The sequence below is a fragment of the Lonchura striata genome, chromosome 22 (assembly GCF_050655825.1).
Source record: "Lonchura striata isolate lonStrDom1 chromosome 22, ASM5065582v1, whole genome shotgun sequence".
NCBI classification, from domain to species: Eukaryota; Metazoa; Chordata; class Aves; order Passeriformes; family Estrildidae; genus Lonchura; species Lonchura striata.
Window position 1 is genome coordinate 3,677,958 of NC_140724.1, and position 15,092 is coordinate 3,693,049.

Consider the following 15,092-nt stretch of genomic DNA (forward strand, 5'->3'; position numbering starts at 1 on the left):
GAGCCCAGGGTTGGCACCAGGAGTCAGCCTCAGCAGAGGTTTTCCTCCATGCCCACACCTCCATCCTGGCACGAGTGGTTTTTATTGGGAAAATTCCACCTGAGGCCAAGATTTCAGCAGTCAGGCTTTTCTTCCATTCAGAGTCCATGGGTTAATGAGATTTTCTTTTTGGTGATGAGGAGGAATAATTCAGTGTCCAGAGTTGGTGAATCTCTTGATGAAATTTATGGGAATGCTGGATTCACATGGATCTGCCCGAGGATTTCCATGAGATCCATTTCCATGGGATCCATGTCAGGTTGTTTATGTGATGATCAGGCCTGGGTGTCCCCGTATCTCTCCAGCCATGGCCCATCCCCATCTCCTGGCCCAGCCACATCCTTTTACCTGTAAATCGAGTTTCAGCACACACCAGGTTTCACCTTTGAGGGTTGGGGCACTCCGAATACAAACGTGTATATTCCAAATATTCAATATCACATCTATCACACTAGAAATGGTGCGAATTAGATCTACTACATGTGACACGAGGAAGAACAGTTCAGTGTCCAGAGTTGTTGAATCCCTTGATGAAATTTATGGGAACGCTGCATTCACATGGATCTGCCCGAGGATTTCCATGAGATCCATTTCCATGAGATCCATCTTGGGTCATTCACGCGATGATCAGGCCTGGGTGTCCCCGAATCTCTCCAGCCATGTCCCATCTCCATCTCCTGGCCCAGCCACATCCTTTTCCTTCTAAATCAGGTTCCAACACACACCAGGTTCTCCTGCGAGGGTGGGGCACTCCGAATACAAACATGTATATTCCAAATATTCAATATCACATCTATCACACTAGAAATGGTGTGAATTTTATCTCCTACACGTGACACCACTCACTCCCAGGCACGTGGAGTGGTCAGGCAGGACACGTGGGGTGAGGATGAGGATTCCATCATTTCCCAGGGAAGCGATGCCAGAGCTCAGAGGGAAAAACCTCCCCAGACCTTCAGAACTCTGCTATTTCCTGGCAGCCACCGGAGGGAGGGAGAAAGGGGGAGGATTTGGCTCCAGAAAAGATATCCAGGAACTAAAATTCTCTGAAATTTCAGCTAAATCTGGTCTAGCCCTAAGAAAAATTTCCCAGAAAAAAAAATCACATCCTCACATAAAGATACAAAATCTGTGAGCAGCCTTGAAAGCTCCTTGAGGAGGACATGGATCAGAATGGCAGGGCCGTGCCTCAGTTTCCCTGTGGGTTAAACAGGGAGATTCCTGGAGGCTCAGGAGATTCCTGCTGGAATGAGAAGGATTTTCCTAAGGAAGGGCGAGACGAAACAGAAGCACAGGGATTAAAGCCCAGGACTGGAGGGGAAACAGGAAAAGTGAGAGGAGATTTTGCAACAGAAACGAAACTGGGCTGCAGAACCTCTCCCCAAAAATTCGGCTGAGGAGGATGATTTAGCCCCAAACTCCCAGCTGGGTTTAGAAGGGGTCATTTTTTGGGTTTAGAAGGGGTCATTTTTTGGGTTGAGAAAGGATCATTATTTGGGTTTAGAAAGGGTCATTAAAGCTTTCCCAGGGCAGTCCCACACACTGAGAAGGCAGGGCTCTGTTTATAAATATTTGTATTTCTATTTCTGGCAGCGTCTGGATGGTCCTGCAGGCACGTGAAGGAAATTTGGGAAGGAAAAGGCAGATAAAGAGTGGAGCAACCTCCCAGTCAAACCCTGCAGCTGTCAGAGATAAGGCAGCCCTTCAGCATCTTGAACAGAATAGGAACAAATTCCCCTCTGGGTCAGTTTTGTTTTATTTCTGAGCCTCCAGAAAGCTCAGTGTCAAATAAACCCGAATATTTGAGAGGAGAAAAGGCTCGACAAAGAGCCCAGAACCTGCCCTGTGCCAAGGCAAACAGGAACCCGTGTCAGCCCTGATTTTGGGGGTACCTCGGGGTGAGGGAACAACTCCTGTCAGGATCTGAGCTATTGATGATTCTGAGATTGTAAAAGTCTCTGTCTGTCAGCCCCCTGCCAAAGCAGAAGCCAGAATTGGTCAGTGCTGGTTTCCAGGTTGTTTATTCTGTTGATCTCTCACATGTTCTGCTGCCCTGCCCAGCTCTGTCCTGCAGGGCAGCGTGTGGGGCTCTGCCCTCAGTGGGATGTGACAAACATTCAATACCAGAAACTCCCTGGGCTGCATTTACAAGAACGTGCCAATATCTGTCACCTCCGTTGGACAGTGTGTCCCCAGCCTGAACCAACAGAAAAATGCCAACACCACAGTGAGACATGGAGGGCATGAAGAAGGAGAAAAAGGACAAGGCACACCCAATTTCCTCCAGCTTGTCCCCTTTGGACCCCTCATCTAGAATCCTAAAATTTTACTTTTGCACCCGTGCCACACTTGATTATTGCTTATATCAAACCCTCAGAGCTGGTAATTGATCCTGTGAGATTGAAAACTCTTTTCCATGGGCAGAGATCACAGCCAGTGTCTCTGGGGGCTCTGTCCAGGGGGTTCCTGAGCCCTGCCAGGGTCCCAGGGCAGCCAGAGGGATGCTCTGGATTCCCACACACTCCGAGCTGTGAACTCTCCCCTTCCCAGCCCTTTCCCTGCTCAAACCCAACCTCTGCAGCCGTTTCAGGGAGGACTGGAGCCAAAAGACACAAGAATTTGGGGAAGGCGTGTGGAGGAGGGCTGGGGATGGCTCCCGGCCCTCCGGAGGTGTTAATGAGGCCGGCGCTGCCAGGTTCCAGAGCCTTTCCAAGAATCCCGGCCCTGGGAGACCTCGGGAGCAGCTGGAGGGAGGGCAAGGTCACGGCAGAGCTCCAGGGTGCTTTAATTGGGACCAAGATTAGCCTGGGAGACACTAATTGGGATTAGAGCAGATCCAGGAGGTGGAATTTTCACTCTTGGCAAAGCCTTGCCGAGCCGGGCTGCCCTAGAGCCCGAAATGGGTTTGCTGTTGTTCCCCAGGGATTCAGGGATTTGGGAATCATCGAGTGTCCTGAGCTGGAAGGGATCCACGAGGATCATCCAAATCCTGCACAGGGAAAGGAGAAAACTCCCAGGGCTGGAGGAATCCTGGTGAGAGAGGATAAAGCACCACAGAGGGAATTCTGGCTGGGAAAATGGAATTCTAACTGGATTGTAGGGACACATTCCCAACCCATCCCTAGGGAAAATGGCTCAGGGAACTCAGGTGGAGCAGCACCGTGTCCCTTCTTTGCTGTGGGATCAGGAGGGGCTCCTCGAGGCTGGAAAACCACTCAGAAATCCCATTCCACGTGCAAAAATCCTGGGGGAATTCTGCACAAGACTGGGGCAGCAGCAGTGCCCTGAGCTCCCTCCAATCCCAAAGACCAGGAGACAAAACTTCCACAGGGTCTGCACCCCCCAAAATAAACCCTGCTGCTCCCACAGCCCCTGTTCATGGAGGGGATAAGGAAATTCCCTCAGATTAAGTCAGGAAAAGCAGAATCCAGAGGGATTCCACAGCCACGATTTGGGATCCCCGAAAAAACAGGAATACCCAGGTGCAACATGGAAAATTCAGGAACTCTGCAGAATGCAGGGAAAGCTCCCAAGGCTGCACCACTGAAATGGGCTCTCAGCTTTCTGTCAATCCCAGGGGACGGGAGGGAAAACTGGGAATTCTGGCATGGCAGAGCTCAGGCTGTGGCTGCCCCATCCCTGGAAATGTCCAAGGCCAGACTTGGAGCACCCTGGGATGGTGGAAGGAGATGGGATTTAAGGGATTTAAAGTCCCTTCCTATCCAAACCATCCCGCAGCATCCAGGTCCTTTCCCACTGGGATTCGAGGCCGGGACTGGTTTAGAGGATTGACAAGAGAGAAAATTGCCCGGCAGTACCTGTTGTAAATGGGAAGAAATGCTGATGTCTGCCTCAATTCAGAAGGCTGAATGATTTCTTTTGTATAACTGTGCTAAAATACATTAATATACTGTATAAAAGGAGGATATTAAAACTACAAACTACTTTCTCTGACTCTATCTCTGACTCTAACACAACTCGTGACCCTCTCTGAGAGCCCAGCCCCAGGTGGGTTGGATTGGATTGGATTGGATTGGATTGGATTGGATTGGGTTGGATTGGATTGGATTGGATTGGATTGGATTGGGTTGGATTGGGTTGGATTGGATTGGATTGGATTGGATTGGGTTGGATTGGATTGGATTGGATTGGATTGGATTGGATTGGGTTGGATTGGATTGGATTGGATTGGATTGGATTGGGTTGGATTGGATTGGATTGGATTGGATTGGATTGGATTGGATTGGGTTGGATTGGGTTGGATTGGATTGGATTGGATTGGATTGGATTGGATTGGATTGGATTGGATTGGATTGGATTGGATTGGATTGGATTGGGTTGGATTGGATTGGATTGGATTGGATTGGATTGGATTGGATTGGGTTGGATTGGATTGGATTGGGTTGGATTGGATTGGACTGGACTGGATTGGATTGGATTGGATTGGATTGGATTGGATTGGATTGGATTGGATTGGATTGGATTGGATTGGATTGGGTCGGGTTGGATTGGGTTGGCCACCGGCTCAAACAATCCTCACCAGAATCCAACCAAGCACTCACCCCTGGTAAACAATTCTCCAAACACATTCCACATGGGAAAAACAAGGAGCAGAAATAGAAATTGTTTTCTCTTTCATTTCTCTGTGCACCTCCATGAAAATTCCTGAGAGGGAGAGAAACGTGCTTGCCACAAGTACCTTCACTCCACAAAAATCCTGGATTTGTTCTTTCCTGAAATCTCCCTCCTCGTCTCCAAGACATTTCCCACATCCAGGAGCAGGGCTGGCTCAGCCACAGCCTCGCTCCAAACAGCACTGGGAGGGCACGGGCAGCTCCAGGCAGAGCCACCCTCACATTACGGGGACACCAGGAAACCACAAGAACAAACTGAACATGGAAAATATTCCAGGAGAACCACGGCTCTGCCGCTGGCAGCGGCGCTCGGCCACGTTCTCCCCTCCAGCCCGGGGGAGCTGCACGTGCTGAGCTCCCCGAGAGTAAATCCAGGTTTAAGTGTGCAGGAGGTTTGGTTCGGGCTGGATTTTCCCTTCCTTTCGTGGTCCGTCCTCGCCTCACGGCCTCTGACAACCTCCACGTTGGTTCCTGACGTCAGGGCAGTGTTTTGGTCTCTCCATTCAAAGGAATCCAAGACGGAACATTAAAAACCCATCGAGCAGAGCCGGTGGAGGAGGCAGGAAACGCTCCAGCTCTCCTGGCTCCCGGTGCTTTATTCCAGGCTGGAAGCTGAGATCCATCCCCACAGGAATGTGTGATTTAAGGATCTCAGGCACCATCCTGGTGGCTGCTGACTCAGCCCTTTCCAGGGCTCCAGTCCCGCGTCTTGAAGGAAACAAAGGCACGGGATGACGAGGAAAAAAACATGGAATTGTTCTGGAATCATGGGATGGTTTGGGTTGGGAGGGGTTTGAATCCCATCCAGTGCCACCCCTGCCACAGCAAGGACACCTCCCACCATGCCAAGTTGCTCCAACCTGGCTTTGGACACTTCCAGGGATCCAGGGGCAGCCCCAGCTGCTCTGGGAATTCCATCCCAGCCCCTCCCCACCCTCCCAGGCAGGAATTCCTTCCTGAATTTCCTCCCTTTCAGTCCGAGCCCACTCCCCTTTTCCCACCAGGGCAGTTCATGAACTGGGAATTTCTGGTGCCTATTCCCAGGCCCTTGGAGCAGCCAGGACGGGGGAATGTCCCAATCCCCACCTCCATTCCCGCTCCTTCTCCCACACCAGGCGCAGGGAAGAGAGCAGGAGAGCAGGGCTGGCAGGTGGAACAGCTGGATTCCAGCTGTGCCATGGACAGGAGGTGCTCCTCACATCCCCCTCTTCCCAGGAGAGCTTTTTGTGCCTCTGGGATGCGTTGAGGGGCTAAAACTGGGAGCCAAGAGGAATTGGAGAGATCTGGGAAGAGGCCACGGCCTGGATTTGGGAGCTGCCCCATCAGGAAAGGTGCTGGCCATGGATCCAGGTGTTGTTCCCTGGAAAAATCCCTGTGTTCCTGCACATTTTAAAACATTTATCCCAATAAACATCAATATATCCTCATCAATATATCCTTATAAATATATCCTTATAAATATATCTTTATGGAGATAAAAATCTCCTTATAGGGACAAGTTTCTCCTGATAAGAGAGAAATTTCTCCTGATAGAGATGAGGAAAAGTTTTCCTGCTACATTCACAGATTTCTCTGTAATTTTCTAACCTCTCCTGGTCTTTTGGTCTTTATATTTTTTTTATCTCCACACAGCAAAAACTGCTTAACTTAAACACCAAAAATTCATCTGAGGGGGAAAATTAAGCCCAGAGAAGGATTCTGTGTGAGCTGAAGGGGCAGAGCTCAGCCCGGCTCGGGGTTGAACATCCCAAATTTCCATGGAGAGGATTTCCAGGTGGATCACTCCTCACCCCCTGGTGATGCTGTTTTAATTCCTCTCCCAAATCCACCACTGGGACAGCCGGGCTCCAAACCAGGCTGTTGTTATTGCTGGGAAATCCCCCTTGGAATAACAAACTTCCATCCTGGATTAGGAGTGGAACTTTTCCTCCTCCCAGGGCGTTTGTGCAGATGAGAGCAGGAAATGTGGGACAGAAAGCAGCAAAAAAGGGCCCTGAAGGTGTCAAAAAAGGGCCCAGGAGTGTCCTAAAAAAGGGCCCTGAAGGTGTCAAAAAAGGGCCCAAGAGTGTCTAGAAAAGGGCTCAGAAAATGTCAAAAAAGGGCCTGAGAGTGACAAAAAAAGAGCTCAGAAACTGTCAAAAAAGGGCCCTGAAAGTGTCCTAAAAAGGGCCCTGAAGGTGTCAAAAAAAGGGCTCTGAGTGTATCCAAAAAAAGGTTCTGAAGGTATCAAAAAGGGCTCAGAAGCTGCCAAAAAAAGGCCCTGAAAGTGTCAAAAAAAGGCCCAAGAGTGTCTAGAAAAGGGCTCAGAAAATGTCAAAAAGGGCCCTCAGCGTGTCCTAAAAAGGGCCCTGAAGGTGTCCAAGAAAAGGCTCTGAGTGTATCCAAAAAAAGGTTCTGAAAGTGTCAAAAAAGGGCTCAGAAAGTGATAAAAAAGGCCCTGAAAGTGTCCAAAACAGGGCCCAGAGAGTGTCAAAAACGGGCCCTGAAATTGTCTAAAAAAGGCCCTGAAAGTGTCCAAAAAAGGGCTCTGAGAGAGTCAACAGAGGGCCCTGAAAGAGTCAAAAAAGGGCTCTGAAGGTATCAAAAAAGGGCTCAGAAGTGACCAAAAAAGGGCCCTGAAAGCATAAAAAAATATCTCAGAAAGTGTCCAAGGATAGGCCCTGAGAGTGGCAAAAAAGGGCCCTGAAAGAGTCAGAAAAGGGCTCAGAAACTGTCAAAAAGGGCCCTGAAAGTGTCAAAAAAGGGCTTAGAGAGTGTAAAAAAAATAAAAATATATATATAATCCCTGAAGGTGCCAAAAAAGAGGCCTGAGAGTTTCAAAAAAGGGCTCAGAAACTGTCAAAAAGGGCCCTGAAAATGCCAAAAAAAGGGCCCTGAAGGTGTCCAAAAAAGGGCCCTGAAAATGTCAAAAAAGGGCCCTGAAAGTGCCAAAAAAAGGGCATTTTTTTGTCTGACAGACACTGACCCCCCAGAGAAATCTGAATTTTATCTGAGGCCGTGGAGAAGCTTCTAAAATGGAATGATGGAACTGGGATTGTGGGTGTGGAGTTTGGATAGAAGGGTGTGACATCACATGGTGAGAAACTCGGAGTTTAAGGGTTTAGAATATAGTAATAGATTATATTTTCATATATTTATATATATATATGTAATATTTAAATATTTATATGCAAATAAACATTACATTTTATATATATTAAAATGATATATATATATAATTATATATCTATATAAAGAAAGGTAGAGGTTTTAGGGCAGAGGCTGGTCCTTCTTCACCTCATTCTTCATGAGTTTAAATGCTATTGTGTAAATGGATAAAAAAAGTCCACACTGCAGGCCACAAGTGGTCGGTTATTAAGTTAAAAGTAAAAAAAAAAAAAAAAAAAAAAAATTAAATGTCATTTCTTAATTAAGACAATTTATCCTTAACAAGCCTTGTAGAGAGAGACACGGGGCTCCATTTTTTAGTTTGTTAAGAGTAAAACTCAGAGTTGGAGAGACTGTAATATAAATAAGAACTAATAAACATCTAAGTCCAAACCAGAAATAATATCTTGTGCATTTAATCCCGACCCTGGTGAAATCTGATGTGCCCAGAACTGGGAGCTCTGCTTTGAAACCACACCAGGAACGCTCTGGAAATGTTCAGGAGGGGGAGGAATAAAAGGGAAAAATTAATATAAATTATGGATAGCAAAGCAGAGCAGAACGGAGCACTGGGACAGTAAAGAGTCCAATTATTTGGGAGGTAAATTATAGATATAAAACCCCCAGAGCTCGTTACTGGGAAAACATTTTGGGGTCTCAGCCTGTGACAGGAGGAACTTCCACGGATTTTCCACCAGCTCCGAGCATCGTCCTGGGCTCCACCTCCAAAACTCCGCAGGAAGTTTTCCTCCTAAAATTCCCATTTCTGCACCCCCGAAGCTGGCTTTGACTGGAGAGGAATTCGGAGCCAGCACCGCCTGATTGGAGGATGGAATTTCCTTGAGCAACCCTTTTCGGGGATGTTCCCCCACATCCTCCTGCCCTCGGGGCCGGGATAATCGGAATTCCCTCCCGGAGCAGCCAGCATCGCTCCGAGGTGTGATTCCTCCCCGAGAAATCCACCCTTTTATTCCGTTTAATATTATTTTAACTGCTCCCCACTCCCCAAGCGAGGAAATTCCACCTCCGTGGGTGGCTCAATGCAGAGAAATGTGGGAAGGAGGAGCCCGAAATCCATGATTTTCAGGCTCTATCCAGGAAAAAATTGGGAGCACTGCGCTGTCACCTTTGTGAGCCGATTGTGGAGATGATGAATTATTTTCATTATGTGCACCCCCACATATCCAAGCTTGGGTCTTCCTTTCCAATATTCTAAATTATCCGGGCTTGGATCTTTTACCCACAGCTGTTTAATTACATCGGCAAGGAAATATTAATCACAATTATTGGTGAGCTCAGCCCGGGTCGTGTTGAACATCCCACGTGGATATCCCGAATTTAATCCTAAAAATTACCAGGATAAAACAGCTTGCAAGGAGCTGCTGGTAGGCTCAGAGAATCCCCAGCAGTGACAGCAGGAAGAAAAAAAAAAAAATCCTTAATTAAGGACATATTTTACACCTTCTGCCAAACATCTGACCCTGAGTTTTCCCTCTGAAAAAACGGGAATTATCCAGAGAGGAGAACTCCAATTTACCTCGCCGATTTACCCAACACTGATGGCACCAACCGGGCTTTTCTGCTCGAAATTCGGGATATTTGACCAAAATCCCAGCTCAGGCACGGCCCGGACTCTCAAACTCGTCTTTTATTCCAGCCGGGAAAAGCTGGGAGCAAAAAAAAAAGGAATAAAATCTCCAGCTCGGCTAAAAAGTGACACCGAAACTCTTCGGCATCACCGCAGCCCGGCCAAACCCAGCTCGGGGAACGAGAATTAGGAACAAAATAACTTTTTCTTTTCCCCCCCACTAATCTTTTAATCACGATGGGAGAGGGAGAAAAACACGGAGAGGAGGAAGGAAGGAAGGTTTAGAAATGGAATTTCCGAAAGCAGCCGCACTTCTCGCCGCAATAAAAACCCCAAACGCGGCTCGCAGCCCCCGTTTACCTGAAGTGGCGGCGCCGCTGCCGGGGCAGCTCAGCCCGATTTCATCCAGGTTTTCCTCCCCCGAGGCTGAGGCTGCAGAAATCCCTCCCGGGCTGGGAATGCGCGGCGAGTTGGAATTTGACGGGATTTGCTCCGCAAACTCCTCCCCGCAGCCGGCCCAGCGCTCCGCCCGGCGGGACGGAAAGCGTCGCTGCGGAGCGAGGGACGGCGCAGAGCGGCCGGCAGGATGCTTTGGGGAAGGGGAGCTGGAACAGGAAAAATCTCTTCTTTTATAGGCAGTTTGTTCATTAATTATTCTACGTGAATAGCTAATAAAGCGTTATTTCTTAGGAACAGTCTGTGAGAAAAATCTCTTATTTTATAGGCAGTTTGTTCATTAATTATTCTACGTGAATAGCTAATAAAGCGTTATTTCTTAGGAACAGTCTGTGAGAGAAAAATCTCTTACTTTATAGGCAGTTTATTAAGTAACTATTCTACATGAATAGCTAATAAAACGTTATTTTTTAGGAACAGTCTGTGAGAGAAAAATCTCTTATTTTATAGACAGTTTATTAATTAATTATTCTACGTGAATAGCTAATAAAGCGTTATTTTTTAGGAACAGTCGTGAGAGAAAAATCTCTTATTTTATAGGCAGTTTATTAAGTAACTATTCTACGTGAATAGCTAATAAACCATTATTTTTTAGGAACAGTCTGTGAAAACATTATTTTTTAGGAACAGTCTGTGAGAGAAAAATCTCTTACTTTATAGACAGTTTATTAATTAACTATTCTACGTGAATAGCTAATAAACCATTATTTTTTAGGAACAGTCTGTGAGAGAAAAATCTCTTACTTTATAGACAGTTTATTCATTAATTATTCTACATGCATAGTTAATAAAACGTTATTTTTTAGGAACAGTCTGTGAGACAAAAATCTCTTACTTTATAGGCAGTTTATTGATTAACTATTCTACGTGAATAGCTAATAAAACGTTATTTTTTAGGAACAGTCTGTGAGAAGAGCAGAAAAATGGAATAGGAAAACATCACCCGTAGGTTTCTTATACTGACGAGTCAAAATAAATAAATTAACAAAAATTAGCCCTGTTGAGTAAGGAATGACACAGAGCGGCTAGAAAGATACTTTGGGCAAGAGGAGCTTGAATATGAAAAATCTCTTACTTTATAGACAGTTTATTAATTAACTATTCTACGTGAATAGCTAATAAAACATTATTTTTTAGAAACAGTCTGTGAGAAGAGCAGAAAAACGGAGTAGGAAGACATCACCTGTAGGTTTGTTATACTGACAAGGCACAATAAAATAAATAAATTAACAAAAATTGTCGCTTTTGAGTAAGAAATGACACAGATTCACTCAAAGGCTGGTTTGGATAACAGGAGCTTTAATACAAAAACTCTTTTCTTTTATAGGCCGTTTTGATTCATTTTACCTGACTGGTTAATTAATAAAACCTTCGTTTTAGGAACAGTCTGTGAGAAGAACAGAAAAACGGAGTAGGAAAACATCGCCTGTAGGTTTCTTATACTGACAAGTCACAATAAAATAAATAAATTAACAAAAATTGTCACTTTTGAGTAAGAAATGACACAGGTTCACTCAAAGGAGGCAATAGGAGCTTTAATATGAAAACCCTCTTATTCTATAGACAGTTTATTAATTAACTATTCTAAGAGTTAATTAATAAACCATTATTTTTTAGGAACAGTCTGTGAGAAGAACAGAAAAATGGAATACGAAAACACCTGTGCATTTCTTATACTGACGAGTCAAAATAAAATAATTAGCAAAAAGTGTCACTTTTGAGTAAGAAATGACACAGATTCACTAGAAGGATTGTTTGGACAACAGGAGCTTTAATATGAAAACTCTCTTATTTTATAGACAATTTTGAGTAATTTTACCTGATTGGTTAATTAATAAAACATTCATTTTTAGGAACAGTCGGTGAGAAGAACAGGAAAAAGGAGCAGAAAGACACCACCTGCAGGTTGTTTGTACAGTTGAGTTCTCCTCGTTTCTCTCCAATTCTCTAAAGTTTTACAAGTTTATTGGGAAAAAAACCAATTTCATTTTCTCGCTCTCTGACTGGGGAATTTATTCTCCCAAAATTTAAATTCCTGGAATATAAATTCTGGGAGCTAGCCCAGCCCCCAGGGTGAAACTTTGATATTTAGAGACTCTGAGGTGATTCAATCCCTGGAGAATTCCCAGCACTGGCATCTCCCTGGGTTCCCTCACCTTTAACCTTTTCCAGCTTTTCCACATTCCCTGGAATTCCCAGCACTGGCATCTCCCTGGATTCCCCCACCTTTAACCTTTTCCAGCTTTTCCACATTCCCTGGAATTCCCAGCACTGGCATCTCTTTGTATCCCCTCACCTTTAACCTTTTCCAGCTTTTCCACATTCCCTGGAATTCCCAGCACTGGCATCTCCCTGTATCCCCCCACCTTTGACCCTTTTCCAGTTTTTCCACATTCCCTGGAATTCCCAGCACTGGCATCTCCTTGTATCCCCTCACCTTTAACCTTTTCCAGCTTTTCCACATTCCCTGGAATTCCCAGCACTGGCATCTCCCTGGATTCCCTCACCTTTAACCCTTTCAGCACCCAGCGACTTTGCGCGCGGGTTTTTCACCCCAAACCCCCGCACAAATCCCAATTTCCGCTGAATTCCTTCCCTGGCCTGGCTCCCAGCCCCCTTTCCCGGTGCCATCCCTCCCTCCGGGGTTTTTCCCTGCCCCAGGACACGCCTGGGCTGGGGTCGAGGAGTCCCGGTCATGCTCCCTGCTCCCAAAAATTGGCCGCTCCAATTCCCTAATTCGCAGTTCCTGGGGGAGGCTCGTTGCCTCCCGGTCCTGCTGCTGGCACCCTGCAGACTCCGTGGGGCGACTCGACCTCTCCAGCTCCGGGAGCAGCTCCCTGAAAGCTTTTCCCTGCACAGAGATCCCCAAAAACCTGCAGGAATTTTAGGGCCACGCGGCCGTTTGCACACCCAAGGGATCCACTGGGAAGTTCCTGCAGTGGGTCATTGAAGAGATACCCCAAATTTCTGGAGAAATGAATCAATATCTCCCCCCTAAAAAGTTATTTCTATATTTAAAGCTCCCTGAAAGCTTTTCCCTGCAGAAATAATCTTTGAGATCCCGAAAAAACCTGCAGGAATTTTAGGGCCACGTGGCTGTTTTCAGTGGGAAGTTCCTGCTGTGGGTGAGAAGAGCCAGGTCCCCATGGCTCAGAACCCCAAAATTCTGGAGAAATGAATCAATATCTCCCCACTAAAGAGATATTTTCTTTTTAAAGCTCCTTTTTACGGAGTGTGTGTGAGCTGTGAGTGTGAGCTGTGTGTGTGAGCTGTGAGTGTGAGCTGTGTGTGAGCTCTGAGTGTGTGTGAGCTCTGAGTGTGAGCTGTGTGTGTGAACTGTGAGTGTGTGTGTGAGCTCTGAGTGTGTGTGAACTGTGAGTGTGTGTGTGAGCTGTGAGTGTGTGTGAGCTCTGAGTGTGTGTGAGCTGTGAGTGTGAGCTCTGTGTGTGAACTGTGAGTGTGTGTGTGAGCTGTGAGCGTGTGTGAGCTCTGAGTGTGTGTGAGCTGTGAGTGTGTGTGAGATCTGAGTGTGTGTGAGCTGTGAGCATGTGTGAACTGTGAGTGTGTGTGAGCTGTGAGCGTGTGTGAGCTGTGAGTGTGTGTGAGCTCTGAGTGTGTGTGTGAGCTCTGAGTGTGTGTGAGCTGTGTGTGTGTGTGAGCTGTGTGTGTGTGTGAGCTGAGTGTGTGTGAGCTGTGAGCGTGTGTGAGCTGTGAGTGTGTGTGAGCTGTGTGTGTGTGTGAGCTCTGAGTGTGTGTGAGCTGTGTGTGTGTGTGAGCTGTGTGTGTGTGTGAGCTGAGTGTGTGTGAGCTGTGAGCGTGTGTGAGCTGTGAGTGTGTGTGAGCTGTGTGTGTGTGTGAGCTCTGAGTGTGTGTGAGCTGTGTGTGTGTGTGAGCTGAGTGTGTGTGAGCTGTGAGCGTGTGTGAGCTCTGAGTGTGTGTGAGCTGTGTGTGTGTGTGAGCTCTGAGTGTGTGTGAGCTGTGAGTGTGTGTGTGAGCTCTGAGTGTGTGTGAGCTCTGAGTGTGTGTGTGAGCTGTGAGTGTGTGTGAGCTGTGTGTGTGAGCTGTGAGCGTGTGTGAGCTGTGAGTGTGTGTGAGCTCTGAGTGTGTGTGAGCTGTGAGCGTGTGTGAGCTGTGAGTGTGTGTGAGCTCTGAGTGTGTGTGAGCTGTGAGTGTGTGTGAGCTGTGTGTGTGTGTGAGCTCTGAGGAGGGACACAGGGACAGGGAAAGGACACAGGGATGGGACAGGGACATGGGGACAGGGACAGAAGGAAGGGACAGAGGCACAGGGAAGGGACACGGGGACAGAGGGAAGGGACAGGGACATGAGGATGGGACAGGGACATGGGGAAGGGACACAGGGACACGGGGACAGGGACACAGGGACAGGGACACAGGGACATGGGGAAGGGACACGGGGACACGGGGACAGGGACACAGGGAAGGGACAGGGACACAGGGTCAGGGACATGGGGAAGGGACACAGGGACAGGGACACAGGGACATGGGGAAGGGACACAGGGACAGGAACAGAGACATGGAGACAGGGACACAGGGACAGGGACACAGGGACGTGGGAACAGGGACAGGGACACGGGGAAGGGCCACGGGGACAAGGACACAGGAACAGGGACACAGGGACATGGGAACAGGGACAGGGCCACGGGGAAGGGACACAGGGACAGGGACACAGGGACAGGGACACAGGGACAGGGACACGGGGAACGGACACAGGGACAGGGACACAGGGACAGGGACACGGGGACAGGGCCACGGGGACGGGGACACGGGGAACGGACACAGGGACAGGGACACGGGGACGGGGACACAGGGACAGGGACACAGGGACACAGGGACACAGGGACACGGGGACAGGGACACGGGGAAGGGCCACGGGAGCCCTCCAGGCCCATTGCGGCTCTCAGGAGCTTCACGCGTTATTTGGTACCAACAATGGGACCTCGGGAACAACAATGGAATTTCGGGATCAACAATGAAATTTCGGGAACAACAATGGGACCTCGGGAACAACAATGGCACTTTGGGGATAATACCGGGACTTTGGGAACAGCAATGGCACTCCCGAGGGACGAGGTGCCCCCGCCCCGCGCCGCTGGCTGTCCCCTTGTCCCCTCCCTGGGGACACAAATCCCAAATCCCTTTTGTTGCCGGGGATCCCGCAGGAGCCGCCCTTCCCAAAATTCCCACCCCTCCCGTGGGTCCCCCCTCCC

At 47.8% G+C, this 15,092-nt stretch overlaps 1 protein-coding gene across 1 annotated transcript in view; it reads right to left on the reverse strand.

Moving 5' to 3' along the window:
- The window catches only part of LOXL2 (lysyl oxidase like 2), a 62,529-nt gene extending 52,607 nt beyond the window's left edge, over window positions 1-9,922 (reverse strand). The window contains exon 1 of the mRNA XM_077789242.2: window positions 9,769-9,922. The gene's annotated coding sequence lies outside the window, so the exon portion shown is untranslated. The remainder of the gene's footprint in view (window positions 1-9,768) is intronic.
- Window positions 9,923-15,092: the final 5,170 nt, after the last annotated feature.